The sequence below is a fragment of the Protopterus annectens genome, chromosome 11.part0 (assembly GCF_019279795.1).
Source record: "Protopterus annectens isolate FY-2018-M chromosome 11.part0, PAN1.0, whole genome shotgun sequence".
In the NCBI taxonomy this organism is placed as follows: Eukaryota; Metazoa; Chordata; order Ceratodontiformes; family Protopteridae; genus Protopterus; species Protopterus annectens.
Window position 1 is genome coordinate 127,016,037 of NC_056745.1, and position 16,778 is coordinate 127,032,814.

The window sequence follows — 16,778 nt, forward strand, 5'->3', positions numbered from 1 at the left end:
ACTGATTGTCCAGCAATCAAGAATATTATTACGAAACACTGGCCTATTCTCTGTACTGATGACACCATCGGTAAACTTGTGGGGACTAAACCCTCTTTTTTATATAGGAACAAATTAAATTTAAGGAGAATGCTATGTTATTCAAAAAGGGATGAATGGTCAATGCCTCTTGAACACACAAAACCATGTGGACGCTGTAATTATTGTAATTCTCTTGACCCCAGTCCATTTTTTGAACATCCTGACATGCACGCTAACTTTAGCATACGTGCTGTAGCTACCTGTGATACTACTCATATAGTTTATTTGGCAGTGTGCCAAATATGTGATGCATTTTATGTTGGCAAAACCAATCGTGACTTTAAAGACAGGATAAGAGAACACCTTTACCACATTAGGAAGGCTTCACCTCACAATGCCTTAGCTAAGCACGAGCCCAAGCAGGTCCTGAACATTATTTCCTATTTAGAGCTCTTGAGAATATTAAACCCAGTATACGAGGAGGTGACATCAGGAACCATACTGAGAGTAAGGAGAGTATGTGGATAGTTAGATTGAGAGCAGATAGGGGTTTAGGTCTCAATGAGAGAGCCTCCATTAAACCTATGTTAAACAAACGGAGGAATGTTTGTAGATTTTATAATAAATGATGGAACATATATGTTTTTACCCCTTGAAATAGATTTCTTTTGACATATATATACATATTTATTAGAGCATCTTGAGTGTTCATGGAGAGGTTTTATATGTTTTTATATGTTATATGTTTTTTTATATTCATTTTATACATCTCAGTATGTTTATATTTGCATATATCTTTAAGCTTAGATTAACTCATGAATATGTAACAAGAAGTAGCCAATAGGAGATGTTTTAACTGTATAAATGTAGCCTATGTACTTGAAGGTCTTTGTTACATGATCTGATGAAGCTCAAATGAATGAGTGAAAGCGCTTATCTGACCTGCAGTGGAATTAAAGTTGGATTTTAACCTGAGGATTTTGCCTTTCATTTGGATTTTAACCTGAGGATTTTGCCTTTCATTTCTACTTGTGACTCTGCATCAGCCTAGTTGCTCCTTTTGGTTTCATTAACATTTTCTTTAACGTCTTAAGGCTTTACCAAAATCTCATACAGTACAAGTGTATGCAATCATTGTCATTCATGTAATAGACTACATAAAAATGTTATTTATAGTAAATATTGCAAATACAGAAAGAAGAACATTCTAACATAGTAGAGTGTGCTTTTAATATTAACCTTTTAAAGAAAAGGTTTTCACAGCTTTTCAAAATTTCCCAAGGTACAGTAGTAAGAGACAATAATGCCATTTAGAGGAACAGACTCAGCTTAGCATTCAGACTTTACATAGTGACATTTCTGGTTTAACATAACAATCAGATAGAGCCCAACAACATTTACTAAGGGCACAAACTACAGAGATTAATCTGACAAGACAGTTACAAAAAGCCCAGCAAGGTTTACAGGGGGTACAAAATACACCATTTGACATTGGGCAGGGTTCAGCAGAAATGACAGTTATTTCTCCTGCTGATATATATCAATAGTCTTGTTTATTGCAGACTCTGCCTCAGTGGCAAGACAAGAAAGGAATTTTGTTTCAATATGCTGGCATTTAAACAGTGGTTGACATACACTGTGTGGTCTATTTGAAATGATGCTTTATTTAAATTTTTTTTTTTTTTTTGCATTTACACATGCCAGTTTGGGTCAGTAGGGGATTCGTTGACAGTGTTGGCAAACCCCTAAAACATGCTGCAGTACTACGGAAGTTATAGGCATTGATTCCCAAAATGATTTACAGGGAAAGTTTAGTATTGTCAAAATCAAAGCACATAAAAAATGTAATACAGAAGAGGCTACAGTAAATTTATTTTATTTTTATTTATTTTACATTTGTTGACCGGGCTAGTCCAGCTGGATAATTTCCATTTTCAGTGGAGGCCTGGGGAGAAAAGCTCCACAGATTAAAACAAGGTCATAAAAATTAAACATTTACAATAAATGTCAGTGACATAGACAATGAGCAACCATGCATACTTATTAGTCTAGATCAAGTAATAGAAAACATATAGTGCTATCTACGTATTGAGAAAGGCATTAATTCTTTTTAAAACTACACTCCCTTCAGGTCATTTCATACATATTAGTGCATATACAAACTTGTAAAGGAAAAAAACAAATAATTTTTTTTTTTTTTTTTTTTTTTTTTTTTTGAGAACAGTAGAAACTGTTCAGTCATTAAGTCGTTTGAAGAGAAAGATTGCAGTTTTGAAGTAAGGAAATATGATAGTAGAAAGTTGATTAGTCTGGATTGGTACAAGAGCAGAGCCAGAAGTTGTTAAGATGTAGAAGAAGTTGTTTTAAAAAAAAGATCAAAGGAGCCTATAGAGGTAATGTGTGAGGGGAGGTTATTCCATATTCCATATGCTTTGGCAAATGTCAAAGCAAAGCAAGCAGCTGAAACTGGTGAGTGTCTAAACTCACATAACTGTTTAAAACACACAGACAAGGTAATGCCATTTTCCACCATTTAAAAAATTAAAAAACTATCTAAAAATGATCAAACAGTCTAAGCAGCATGACAGAAAAAAACAAAATAATGTTTTGGTCAGGCAAGATGGTATGTTAAAGCAATTCCGTCAGACAGTTAATGACATTCTGCAAAATGCAGATGCAGCTTTAAAATCAGTTTCTACCAGACAGATAGATACAGACTCAGAGATTAGACATCTCAAACTCCACCTAAAACAAGACAAAGCCAGAGTGCTAGACAGTTTAAAAGAAGTACGCAGTATTGCAGATGCACATAGGAAATGTAGAAAAACAGCTTGTAGACTACAAAAAGCAGCTTAATGCTTTAAAGTCTAAATATAAAAATTAAGCCTAAAGATGTCACAGTTGTTACAGGTACAACAATCTTGTCATGACAGAAACAGGAGACAGCCACAGACAGGTAATACACAGTTTTCAAACAGGTAAATCAAAAATAGAAAAGAGTATGCATGTAAATAACCTGCAAACATCAGGTTACACGGAAAAGGGAGGTAAGCAATAAACAGAAGGAAGGACAAACCCCTTGCCTTACTGAAAAGGGTAATTACAAACACTAACAGTATAATAAAAATGGTAAATTATGACCAGTAGAATATGTAGGTAATCCTCCCTATAACCCAGATCATGGCAGGCAATAGACATGAAAGCAAATTAACGGAACACGTTATCAGTTCACAGCAAAGTACAGGGATCTTTTAAACGCAATGTAAATTAATTAAACAAAGGAGACAGGAAAAGACAGAAAAATAAATATTACTTTACTGGCTTAATAAGCCAGGACAGATTCAGTATAAACACAGAAATAACCTACACACACACAGTAAAGTTAATATAGATACAGTGTAAAGTTAAAGTTAATACAAATACAGTAAGTACATTTACAGTAATGCAAGTGGTATATGCAAAACTGAACAATGCAATTAAATGTTGGGTATGTAAGTCCTCATCTACGTCTGGAAATGGAGTAACATTTAAGGCAGTACCTATGACAAATCCTAAATGACAAAAGGTTCTATGGTAACAAGAGAGGGTTAACCCCCCCCCCCCACATTAAAAGTACAGTATGTTTCCAAAGGCAGCTTATGCATACAGCAAACAGGATCAATACTGGTAAAAAACAGTGACTGTAAAGTCATATTTTCAAAATAATGTATTACATAAAATTTAACAGCAAACAGTCCTATAAACAAACTAGTACAGCAAGAACATCATTAGTCAGACTGGCGTAACTGCTATCCCGGTAATAATACACAGGAATACATTCAGGTAGTAAAGTACAGAGTCATTAAAAAACTTACTAAAAACTTAGACAAATAGCATTTTTCAGCTAATAAAAATCCAAGCAAAAGCAGCACACAATGTTGGTTCATAAAAATCAGTGTAAGTTAATAACAAAGTTCAGTTACAGATTTGCTGTTCTGAACTGTTTGGAAGTTTCTAGAAGGCCAGTGCTTGCTTGGGCTAAAGGGAAGTCTCTGTGTTCACCAGTGGGAGTGGTTAACACTGAACAGCCTGCCTGTTCCTGGAGGAGTGGTTACTACCTAGAAGCTGTAGTTTTATTGGCCATTTTGGGTCAATTCTAAATTTCTTGATCTGTCTCTCTTAAAACCCGGCTGCCTCATGGTTTTGGCATCTTTTCAGGCTTGCTAGTTGTTGCTGAAGCACCTACCAAGGGGAGAAAACGCTGAGAGACGAAAAGGAGCCACTTTTGTGATTTTAAGTATTTTCTTCTGATTTTTTGTTAAGTTTTACTGCTTTGCTGTCTACTTTTTGGCATTTTCCAGCTTGCTAAATTTTATATCTGTAACAGTAACAATACTTGGAACACATCTAGAGCCTGTTTACTGCATTTCCTGTGTTGCACTTAATTTAAAATCGTTTTTTTCTCTAAAAACTGCATTTTACCTGATTTTGGCCTAGCACTCAAGTATGGGGTCATTTATTGCACTGTTGTGATTATTTTGCTGCTTGTGTATCTCTGCTACCTTTAAACTACAACAAAAAGGAAAAAAACAAAAAAAATCTTGCTTTTTTCCCCACTTTCTGAAAGTTAAGAAAGTTCAGTTACAGATTTGCTGTTCTGAACTGTTTGGAAGTTTCTAGAAGGCCAGTGCTTCCTTGGGCTAAAGGGAAGTCTCTGTGTTCACCAGTGGGAGTGGTTACTACCTAGAAACTGTCGTTTTATTGGCCATTTTGGGTCTATTCTAAACTCCTTGATCTCTCTCTCTTAAAACCCTACAACTCTCTTTTTGTGCGGTTTTGCGCACTGAGCAGCGTCGGGCAGCACCGCCTAAACAGGTTTAAACTATTCCAGGCTCCACAAAGTATGCTATTCACTTTTTCCCTTAGAACTGTTCAAACTCTCAAAGTAATCACTCTATTCTCTTTCTAAAGCCCTGCACTTGCTCAGCTCTCATAAGGAAACACTAACTAACTAAAGCACTACACCCTCCTTGACTTCTTATAAGTATTAGGCTCCCGATTAGTCCTTCCTGATCAAGTGAAAAATCAGTTCCCTTCCCTAATCTGATCAGTAAAAAAACAGTTCCCTATACTAATCTGGTATGTCCAAGGGTCAGTTTCAAGGTTACTCTCCAGTCCAGCTGGTGAATCTGGGAATTTTGAGGCAATGTTATAATTGCCTTATGTACACAGACAACCCTCTCCTCCTTCCAACAAACTCTAATACATGTGAGAGATGCAGTTACACAGCCAAACTGGAGGCAGAACTCTCTCAACCCAAGACTGGCACAGTCACTCAGGAGGAAAAGGTAACCCCCACACCACAAATCCAGTCTCACACAGACCTATTGCATCTGCATACCCAACACATAAACACACAAAAACATACTCGGGAGGCTCTACATAAAAATCTGCCTAAACAGCAAAGACCTCCTAAGCAGATATCCAAGCAACAGCCACCCCTCAACAATACCCACAAATCACATATCTCACAAAATCAGTGTGCCTCACAGTCACAGCCCTTAAGGCCAAACAACACACCAAATACACTTTTTATAGGGGACTCTATTGTCCGGCACACTGACGTCCCGCTCACCAGACTGAACAAGGAGAAGGTAATTGTAAGCTGCCTGTCGGGTGCCAGGATTTGCCACATAACGCAAGCACTCAGGTCACTCCAAAGCAAGTACAAGTATGACTCCATCATTGTCCATGCTGGTGTGAATGACCTGAGACGTACCTCCCTGGACTACATGAAAAGAGACATAGAGGAGCTCTCTGACCATGTAGCCCAGGCAGGTATGACCCTGACCTTGAGTAGCATCTTGCCGTCACCAAGATTGATGCCACAGTATAAAGACAAAATGATCAGTTTCAACAATTGACTAAAGTATTGGTGTCATTCAAAGGGGATCCAGTGTCTGTCAGCCTGGGATGACATGCTCGACAAGCCACGTTGCTTCACTAGGGATGGCTTGCACCTATCACCCTTAGGCTTTCGTATACTGGCCAAGGCTCTTGCCACCCCCATAGTGCCTTTTTTAGGCAAGGCTCAAAGGACAAACCCACCTCCATAGACAACCCAAGGATAAAAAAACTAAAGGTAATGCTACTCAATGTCAGAAGTCTAAACCTCAAGATGCACGCACTCGAGGCTCTCCTCAGTATGGAGAAAATCGATGTCTGTGCAGTAACAGAAACCTGGTTCAAGGCTCCTGAGAGCACCTCAGCACTACCAGGTTATAACTCATACCATGCGTTTCGGCCCCAAAACTCAGACCGAAGCACAAAAGGAGGGGGAATATCTATATTCATCAAAGATACCTACACCTCCAGGCTAGTGGCACTGCACGAAGCATCGGAAATCATCCATGTGCAACTAACAGCGGGCAAAACTGCCTTTCAGTTTGTAGCCTGCTACAGAACACCCTCCCTATTACAGGAACCCCACTTGGCATTCCTGAGAACACTGGAGAATATGAAGGTCTCTCCAAGCACTATGTTATTGGGTGACTTCAACTATCCAAACATTGACTGGGAAAACTACTCAAGCCCAAACACCCTCGCCCAACGGTTCCTTGAATTTATAAACTCTAACGCAATGGAACAACTGGTCACCACTCCCACAAGAGGGAACAACATATTGGACCTGGTCATCACCAACATGGGGACTCTATGTTCCACACCAGAGGTAAACCCCTCATTGGTAAGATCAGACCATAAACAAATTTCCCTGGACATCCATATCCCGTCCCCACCCCCAGCCAAGGAAATCACTGTAAAGAATGTCTCAAAAGCCAACTTTGCACTTCTCAAGACTGAGGTGGAATCCTTCAAAGCCCCTGGGCCAGAGGATAATACAGCCCAATCCACAGAATCCTTTACAAATGCATTCTATGAGCACCTGCAGGAATGCATGGATCGTGCTATCCCAAATAAAACCAAGACTCACTCCTCCAAAAACAGGAGACCGGTCTGGTGGACCCCGGCCATAAATAAGCTATACAACAGAAGGAGGAATCTACTGCATGACAGAGCAAAATCCCAAAAAGGGAAGGCATCTCTGATCAGTATTAGCAAGAAACTTCGATCCCTCATAAAATCATCAAAGGCCATTTTCGAAAGAAAAATTGCCCTAGACACTAAAGATAATCACAAGGCCTTCTTTAGTTATGTCAGGAACATGGGCGGAAACTCCCAGATATGCTCTGAATTGTTGCATAACGGTACAAAATACACCGAACCTACAGACATAGCCAACATCCTGGCAGACAGATTCAGCGCAAACATCTCCCCCCTTCCCCCCCAAAGGAGCAAATGCCTATCCCAACTGAATGTAACCTCCCTGACATCACAGATGCACAGGTGAAAGCTGCCCTCTCCAAAGCAAAAAACACAGCATCTATGGGACCAGACGTTGTCCCAGGCTGTGTGTTACACGAGCTCCAGGAAGAACTGAACCCTCACATTAAGTCACTGTTCAAACTTAGCCTTACTGCAGGATATGTACCCAAAGAATGGCGTACAGCTACAGTGGTCCCACTCCACAAAGGTGGTGCCACAACGGACCCCAGAAACTATTGCCCCATAAGTCTGACTAGTCTGGTCTGTAAAGCTATGAAGCGTATTATCATGGAACTCATAAACAAAGACATTGGGAGCCTCCAGACACTGGACCCTACCCAATTCAGCTTTGTTAAGGACAGATCTTGCCTCTTAAACCTAGTTGATTTCTTTGAAACAGTTACCAAAGCCATAGATGAGGGCAAGGTAGTCCACACAGCCTACCTGGACCTCACAAAAGCCTTCGACACAATACCCCACTCAGGCATCATAAATAAGCTTACCAGCTTAAATATCAACCCCTATATCACAAGATGGGCTGCAAACTGGCTCAGATATAGAACCCACATGGTCAGAATTGCAGGTGCCATGTCCGAATCCAAACCAGTTACAAGTGGCGTCCCACAGGGCTCAGTTCTGGGACCTCTCTTGTTCGGTATATACTTCTCTGAGGTTCAGGCTAACACGGGGGGATTATGGCTGACAAAGTTCGCAGATGACTGCAAACTGGGGGCCATAATCGAATCTCCAGCTGACACAAGCATCCTCCAAAAGGGTCTCACAGAGACGGATGCTTGGTGCCAGTGTCACGGCCTCAAGTTAAATGCTAAAAAGTGCATAGTCATCCCCTTTGGGAAAAGCAAGGTGCCCACAAATTACCACACAGGTGGTAATCCATTAAGTACGGAAGAAGTAATTAGAGATTTGGGGACCAACGTAGATAGTAATCTCTCCTTTGATAATCACGTTGCCAAAGTGGTTAGAAAGACCTTCTATATAGCCCACCTTATCACGAAAGGGTTCACATCTAGATCAAGAGAGGTCATTGTGCCCCTCTACTCGTCACTCATCAGGCCCATAATTGAATACAATGCCCCTTTTGGGATGTACCTTACCCGACACCTGCAACAACTGGAGAGACCCCAAAAGTACCTCACCAAGAGGATCATGGGCTACAAGCAGATGTCCTATGCAGCTCGACTAAAGAAACTCCAGCTCTACTCAGTTGCTTACCGCCTACTCAGAGGCGATCTATGCCTGACGTACAAAGTCATGTCAAACCCAGAATTAATGGACATGCTCCACCTCAAAAAATCCAAGTCCCTTAGAGCTACACGTTCCAGGGACCTAAACCTCAGCACAAAAATAAATAGGACATGCTGGAGGGACAGATTCATTTCCCAGAGGCTCCCCTCACTCTGGAATAGAATCCCAATTCATGTTAGTCATAGCCCCTCGCTGACCCTCTTCAAGCGAAATCTGGACACGTGGATGGGAAATCGCAAATTCACCCCTGGGATCTCTTCTGTGTCCCTGCTACACAGAGGCACAGTAAACTAATCTTAAAAGGGTACCTTCTGTGACCTACTTTGCAGAGGCACAGTAGGCTAATCTAATAGGGAGGCGGAAGCCAAATACACTCTGGCTAGGCTTATAAATGCCCTAGGGTAGATAGCCTAGTATCTACCTATGAACCTATGAACAATGTATAAACAGCCTCAGAATCACCAATAAGTGTTTCACCACTCGTACAGCGTAAAACTGATTTATTGCAGCAAAGCACGAAAAAATTCCAATAATAACATTGTAATTAACTACATAAGGTTAAGTGCTTTCACCCAAACCACTTTGGGCTTCTTCAGAGCATTTTAAAAACAATGAAAAAAGCTTATATATACTTTTTGGCGCCAAAAACTTTGAAACAGTATCTGATAGTATATACCAGCAAATTAATCAACCCTCCAAATCCGTGCATAAAAAACATGAATTTAACATGAATAACAATCAAGAAGTATCAGTACAGTAACAGTCAGTTAATAGTCTTAGGAAAGTTTAAATTTGTTTCTATAATAGCAATCTATGGACAGGACAAGGCAATCTAAAAAAAATGTACATACAAAAGCAAATGCAAATAAAACAGTTGCAAAGAAAAAAGGGAGAGATACTCAGATATAATAGATCATGAGAACAGGGACATCATTGATCGGATACCTGATTTCGATATATTTTTAGACATGCAAAATTTGTTTGCAAAGGCACGTAACAAGTCAAATTGTTGGGTTTTTAGCCACATTCCTTACAGAGGGAAAATGCCATTACATGCAGTCCCTGTAGAGGTTACACATACAGGTTTTATGTTTAAAGAATCTTATAAAAATAGAGTTGTAAAACAATCAGCCATAAAAAAATTTACAGTTGACGAAAGTAGAAAAAAGGATACTCTGTTTTCAAAAGAAAGGGACAGACAGGGTACTTTACACCAGCTCAGGTCATGTGAAAAAGCTTGAGTATAAAATAAAAACAGCATGGGTGTTAACACATAATACTTCTTTTAAGGAAGAGATGAAAGAGGAGAAATTCTGTTACATAGAGTATGCAGTTCCAGTAATGAGAATTACTCACACATTACCAGAGGACATGGTAAAAAAATCACCAGAAAAAGAGGGAGGTTCATGATAGTTTTCCAAAATACGGAAAGATTTTAAAACAGCTGGAAATAGGAAATGGTGTTATTTCAGGAGCTGAAAGTTTTCACTGGTATGGTGCCACTAAGGCAATATAGAAAGTTACAAAGTTGATAAACGTTTTAGCAAATGCAACTTATGGAGTTATCTCAGATGTAACAGAGGAGATGTGTTAAAATTTGTGTTAATAAAAGTATTAATCAAGTAACAGCCGTTGGTAATGTAACATTGTATGAAGAGATAGCATTGAATGCAAGGGATCCGTATGTTCCAAAGGACCAAGGGATTCAAAGTACTGAAGATCGTATTATGTTGTAAATTGTCTTACAATTTTCTTGGTTTTAATTAAAAAGGGGAATTGATAGAGATTGTATAAATTAAAATGCTTTTCCCCAAAATTATACTGTGTGCAGTGAAGAAAATGTGCAAGGCAAAACAGCAGTTTTCAAAGTAATATGGCTTGCTTTGCAAGAACAGTTAAGTTTTTATTAAAAAGATTTCTTGTAAATGTTCAGCTTAGATATTAATAACATATAGCTGTGGGCTTACTGTAAATGGCATCCTGTTATAGAAAAAAGGAAGTTACATTGATATCTCAAACAGAAACTTTGCATTACAGGGACTTTCTGTGAGCTTTCAGATGCAGAAATAAATAAAATAAAATACAGACACTTCAAGTGACGCAAAGATGACGTGGAGAGGCTTTTTGTGAAGTCTTCAGATACAGCAAGGAAGAAAGTAACCAAAGAAGGACATTTCAAACAGAAACTCTGCATCTCAGGGACTTTTTCATCTTAAGAATAACTTGGGACTTTAATATTTGTCATTTCAACAGAAACTGTCCAGGCTAGAAATAACCAATGGACTTTTTCATGACACAAACAGAAACCAAAAGAACAAGTCACAAGGACATTAAAAATAACATTGTTTGACATTTAAAAGAGTATATAAACTGGACAGTATTTTCACTCTTTAGTGACGTCTTTGACTGAGTGTACAGCAGTCATTACTTCGTGTCTAGCTGTGTTATAATAGAATTGAAATAACTCTGACAGTGTTAACTGTTTGGCAACAATTTGTACTAATACAAATAAATATTAATGGATACAGTAGTACGGTGCCTGTCTGGTCACTGCTAATAATATTTTACATTTATGTAAAGGTAATCAAACTGTATCAACAAGTTCACGTTTGCAAACATTATACTTCACATATATTGATATATATCATATAACCTAAGCAACATTACATATGTTATTAAGTTTTTGTCCTTTTTGTTTTAAAGCAAATAACATCATTATTAAACCAACACTTACGACATAGGCAATCATACATTTATATAAATGAAAACAAACCAAACCTACACAATCCTAGTTATAAGTATTTTATATTACAAACTATAGTGACACACTCCCATTTGCAGAAATTGTATATCACTTGTAATCTACCCAATCATTTTCAAACATTACATAGCTCATTTAAGTCTTGCCTTCTTTTAAACCTCATTCCTCCCCTGTATGTATTAATCCCACAATTCCCATTTTTTTTCCTATGTAGTTTGCTCCTGCCCTTTTTCTAAAGATCTCATTTCCAGTTGTTTTATCTCTGTTACTATATTCACTACTTCTAATTTAGTTGGTTTAGATTTTGATTTCCATTTTCTAGTAACTGCTTTTTTAGCAGACATTGTAATTAGACACAGCAAGGCCTTACCAAGTCTAGGCAATTACGATTCTGGATCATAGCTCAGAAAAAATAATTTGTCCACCCAGCATATCTGACAGTGCATCGCACAGGGAATCCTTAAAGTCCACCAACTCACCTCACTCCAGCAAAATATGTTCCCAGTTACCTCTTTCTTCCCCGTCACACCTCTATTTGCTGTCTACTTGAGGAAAAATTCTCTGGAGTCTACTTGGGTGCAAAAATATCTATGTAAATATTTTCAAGCAAAAATCCTAAATCTTCCAGATTTTGTTGCATATTTGGGAGACATACATATATCCCACCATTGTTTCTTTGTGAATTGCTTATCCATTCTCTCTTCCCAATCCTTTCTAACCTCCTCTCATTGATTCTTACAGTTATGCAATATTTTATATGCTCTACTAATTATTCTTTTTAATGGCAGCTTCTGTTCTAGATTCTACTGAAAACTCTACCAGTGCTGAACTTTCATTTAGGACACCCGTTTCTTTCTCTTTGCCTATACTCTGATATCAATCCTTGATAGGGAAGGCAATCTCTAACCTGCAGTCCAAATAAATTCTTAGTGTCTTCCCATTGTATCATCTTTTCCTCTCTAGTTATTTGCTCCCAATACCTTGGTTCCTTTGCCAGTTTTTTCCAATAAATTCCAGCCCCCATTTGCCTATTGTCTGTTACCCTAATTGCAATCATCCCTATCAGCAGAATCTCCTTTCTCAATTCCCTTGTTGGCTTAGTTCTTAGAATACTTTCTTAAATCATCATGCACCCCCCAGAACCATTAGAATAAAAAAAAACTATGCCTGATGGCTAAGAAAGGATACTAAAACTATAATGAAAGAAAGGGACGAGGCCTGGGTTTAATATAAAAAAAAACAAAACCACTACTTTGAGACACAACTATCTAGAGCTCTGTAACAAAGCCAAAAAACAAACCAAACTAGACAAATCTAGCTACTATAAAAATATGCAAGAAAAATATGCTCTTAATCCCCCAAAATTATGGGCCAAAATAAATGGTATACTACACCCAGGAAAGTCCACTACTCCAACCCCTGTGCTACCAAATAACCATGAAAACATTCCCACTCGATTTATCAAATTCTTTATCGAAACAGTTCAGACCCTTGCCATTGCCCAAAATAACATTAGCAGCCCCACACCAGTAACTACACCAACCCAACCCGATATACAAAACAATACCCCCAGTTTTCACCTTCATTCCGTCTCCACTAAGACAATTTCTAAACTCCTTAGGAAACTTAAACCAACCACTCAACAGCAGATATGCTACCAGCAGACTTCCGTAAGATATCCGCTGAAGCTGTAGCCTATCCTGTCTCCATTCTCACAAATAGATCTCTATTAGAATGCAAAGTTCCCACCTCATAGAAAACATCACATATTATTCCACTGCATAAAGGAGGTAACTCCTTAGAGCTCACCAACTATCACCCAATAGCAGTCCTATTACCTTTGTCCAAAATATTAGAAAGAGTTGTTCATAATCAACTAATGCAGTACCTCCAAAGTAACAACCTACCCTCCATATCCCAGCATGGCTTTAGACCTTCCCATAGTACCACCACAGCATTACTATCATTCACCAATATAGTTAACCACCATAGAAACAAGGGTCTATTTGTTTCTTCCATATTCTTAGACTTATCAAAAGCCTTTGACATGGTAAATCACAGTATGCTTCTTAAAACTCTATCTACCCTAAATATAAGTCCCCCCTCTATATCATGGTTCAACAGCTACTTATCTGGCTGTCAGCAAGCAGTCCTATGACAAGGACAACTGTCCCCCCTGTTATCAGTTACCATAGGACTCCCTCAAGGATCCATCCTTGGCCCTTTGCTATTCTCTTTACTAACAAGATCTCTTCATCCTCACCCACTGCCTCAGTAGTACAATATGCAGAGGACACCACCCTTATATGTGCTGCCCCCACCCTAAGTGAACTACAAACCCTAACCCAAAATAACTTCACCCTAGCCGAAACTTGGTTCACTAACATCAAACTTCTTCTTAATCCCCACAAAAACAAACTAATCCCAAAAACCAAACTAATTATTTTCAGCCCAGGTAGATCTCCTCCCCTAAATAGTCATTTCACCATCTATTCAAAAGAAAACATTCAAATTAGTCCAACCACACACACTAAACTGCTAGGTGTAGAAATAGACAACCTGAGGTTCGACATCCACATAGCACAAACCATCAAGAGTTAATAAAAAACTTGGACTCCTCTACAGGAACAAACAGTTTATGACTAAACACACCAAAGCGACCATTGCAAGGACTCATCTTCTATCCACCCTCCTCTGTGCCTCTCCCATCTTGACTAGTCTCTGCCAAACCGATTTAAATAAAATGGAATCTTGCTACAGCAAGATTGCTAAGTTTGCTACTGAAGCCTCATATACGTCTCACCACTATCTATCCCTTAAGCAGCTTAAATGGCTTGAGTTGCCTCATATACTTCTACTCAATCAACTCTCTATAGCACACAAACTGTACTACCTTCCTGAGAAAACCCCAGCACTTCAACATCTAATTCAACCCCACAGTCCCTCTAGAGCCTTAAGATCTAGTAACCAGAACTTCATAACTGTCATCCAACATAGAAATGATGCCGGTAAATCCCTCTTTGCCAGCATCATTGCTAAAACCTGGAACACACTACCAAGCCAAATAACTTCTACCATGTCCTTTATTCATTTCAAAAAACTCCTGAAAACCCACTATTTAAGTGACTGGCTATATTCATGCCACTCACCAGGCTAACCCGAACTAAGAGAATGTTTCTGTGTTTAGCGAAGTATAAACAGTTCCCCTGAAAGCTTGTGCACCCATTGATATTTACTTGACAAAACTTATATGCACCCTCCCTCCCTCCCTCCATTCGTACCATCACTAGCCTCCCTACCTTTAAAAAATCACTACACTCCCACCTAAAATCCACATGGGAATGCTCCTGCTCCCACCCCACATAATCATTCTCCACTTTCTACAGTCTTCCATCTCATACATTCTTTACTGAAGCTAGTAATCAATTTCTTAATAATACCTACCAATCTGAAAGCCTTCTGCATCTATCTACTCACTTCCTAATCCTACTTGAACAATGCTCCCCATAAAAAAAAAAAATAATAATAATTTTGTTTTTTAGTATTTTTGATTATAACCTCAGTATTTTGTTATGTCTTGTAATCAGAAATTGATTGAAATGTAAATCTCTGTAATATTTGTGTAATCTCTGTTGGAGCTTTTTTCCCCAGGACTCCATTGAAAAAGGGTTATTTTGGTCCAGTGGACTATCCTGGTTAACCAACTGCAAATAAATAAATAATAATAAATAAACATATCTGTAAAAATAATACAAATGCTGTTTTAAGTTATTATGTACCACAATGATTGTCTACTATAAACATTGTTAATCTCTAACATATTGTGTATGTTTGCTATAAGTATGCTCTATTTTTTTTTCTCTTCTCTCATGTACTGTATTGTATTGTGGAGCTATTCTCCCCGGGCCTCCGCTGAAAATGGTCCTGTGTCCAGTCGGACCTTCCTTGTAAACAAATGTAAAATAAATAAATAAATTATATTATAATATTCTGTATGATTGTTGTCATTCTCCTTAAAGGCCTGCATCCAAAATCCCAGTCTCTCTCCTTGTTTCTTGAGCTTCCCCCCTGTTTCGCCATCATCCCTTTCAACTTTGAGTTATAGTTTTCTGTTTGTGCTATGTATAGGAGCCTTAACTGTGTAGCTCTGAAATACCCCTTCAAATCAGGTAATCCAGATCTGCCCTGTTCTACTGGAAGAATCAATTTACCCCACTTGAGTTTTGCCATCTTCCTCTCCCAAAGTCCTTCAGCTCTTTATTAATTGCTATCCACAACTTCTCCTCTTGTTGATAAAAAATATGCCTGACTTGTGCATAATATGAATGGGACTAAAAATTTTTAACTGCTTGTATCTTACTGTTGATATCCATATAACAGAGCTTCTATTTTCTCAGTTTTTCTATTGTTTGTTTAGTCTCTTCCCACATATCCTTAGCTGCCACACAAGAATAATTTTTAATCCATACTTACAAATACTTAATTTTATCACATCCCCATAAATATGGATATTGCCGAACCAATTCATATGTGGGTAAGTAATTTATCACTATTGCCTTTGTTTCACCTTCATTAATTTTGTATCCTGAAAAGATTTGAAACTGTTTCAGAATGTACCACAGCACTGTAATGTCTCTTTCTGGTTCTGCCAGGTATAAAATAATATCTGCAAAGAGAGCCAGTTTTTCTTGACTACCATACTAACTGTATCCTTCAATTTTTGAGTCCCTTATTTTCTTTGCCAGTGGTTCTAAATGTAATGCAAATAACAAAGGGGAAAGAGGACACCCTTGCCTGGTTCCTCTACTCAAGCAGAAGTTATCAGACAGGACCCCACCCACTTTAATTTTCACATCGAATTCCCCCATATATCCTCCTTATAATTTTTTCAGGAAATGCAGATGCTTCCATTGCCCTGCTCATAAAGTCCCAGCCAACTCTGTCAAATGCTTTCTCTGCATCAGGACCCACCAACAGCAATGGTATTTTCTTACATTCTGCTTCCCCCTAGATCATCAGTGTTCTGTTAATGTCAAATGTTTGCTTGCCCTCCACAAAATGACAGTGATCAAGACCAAGGGAGCCCGCAGGATTTTTTGCAGGGGGGTGCAAACCCAGAGCCCCACCCACATAGCTCTCCCCGCCCCCTGCCCACACAGCCCCGCCCAAGTCCACCCACCCCAAGCCCCGCCCACACAGCCATTCCAGTGTCCCATTACTTGGATATTTCTTCCCATTTGCCATAGACACTGTTCAAATCTGTGTGCATACTGTTTTATGCTTTAGTTCTACAATGATTATAGGCAGTTGGATTTAATTTACAACTTTTATTTCAAACATTATAGCCCACCTCCACCCCCTTGACTAA

At 38.7% G+C, this 16,778-nt stretch overlaps 1 protein-coding gene across 1 annotated transcript in view; it reads left to right on the forward strand.

Annotated features, from left to right (window-relative positions):
• WNT5B (Wnt family member 5B) overlaps positions 1–16,778 on the forward strand; it is a gene marked incomplete in the record, with an annotated part of 1,807,993 nt that overhangs the window by 465,074 nt on the left and 1,326,141 nt on the right.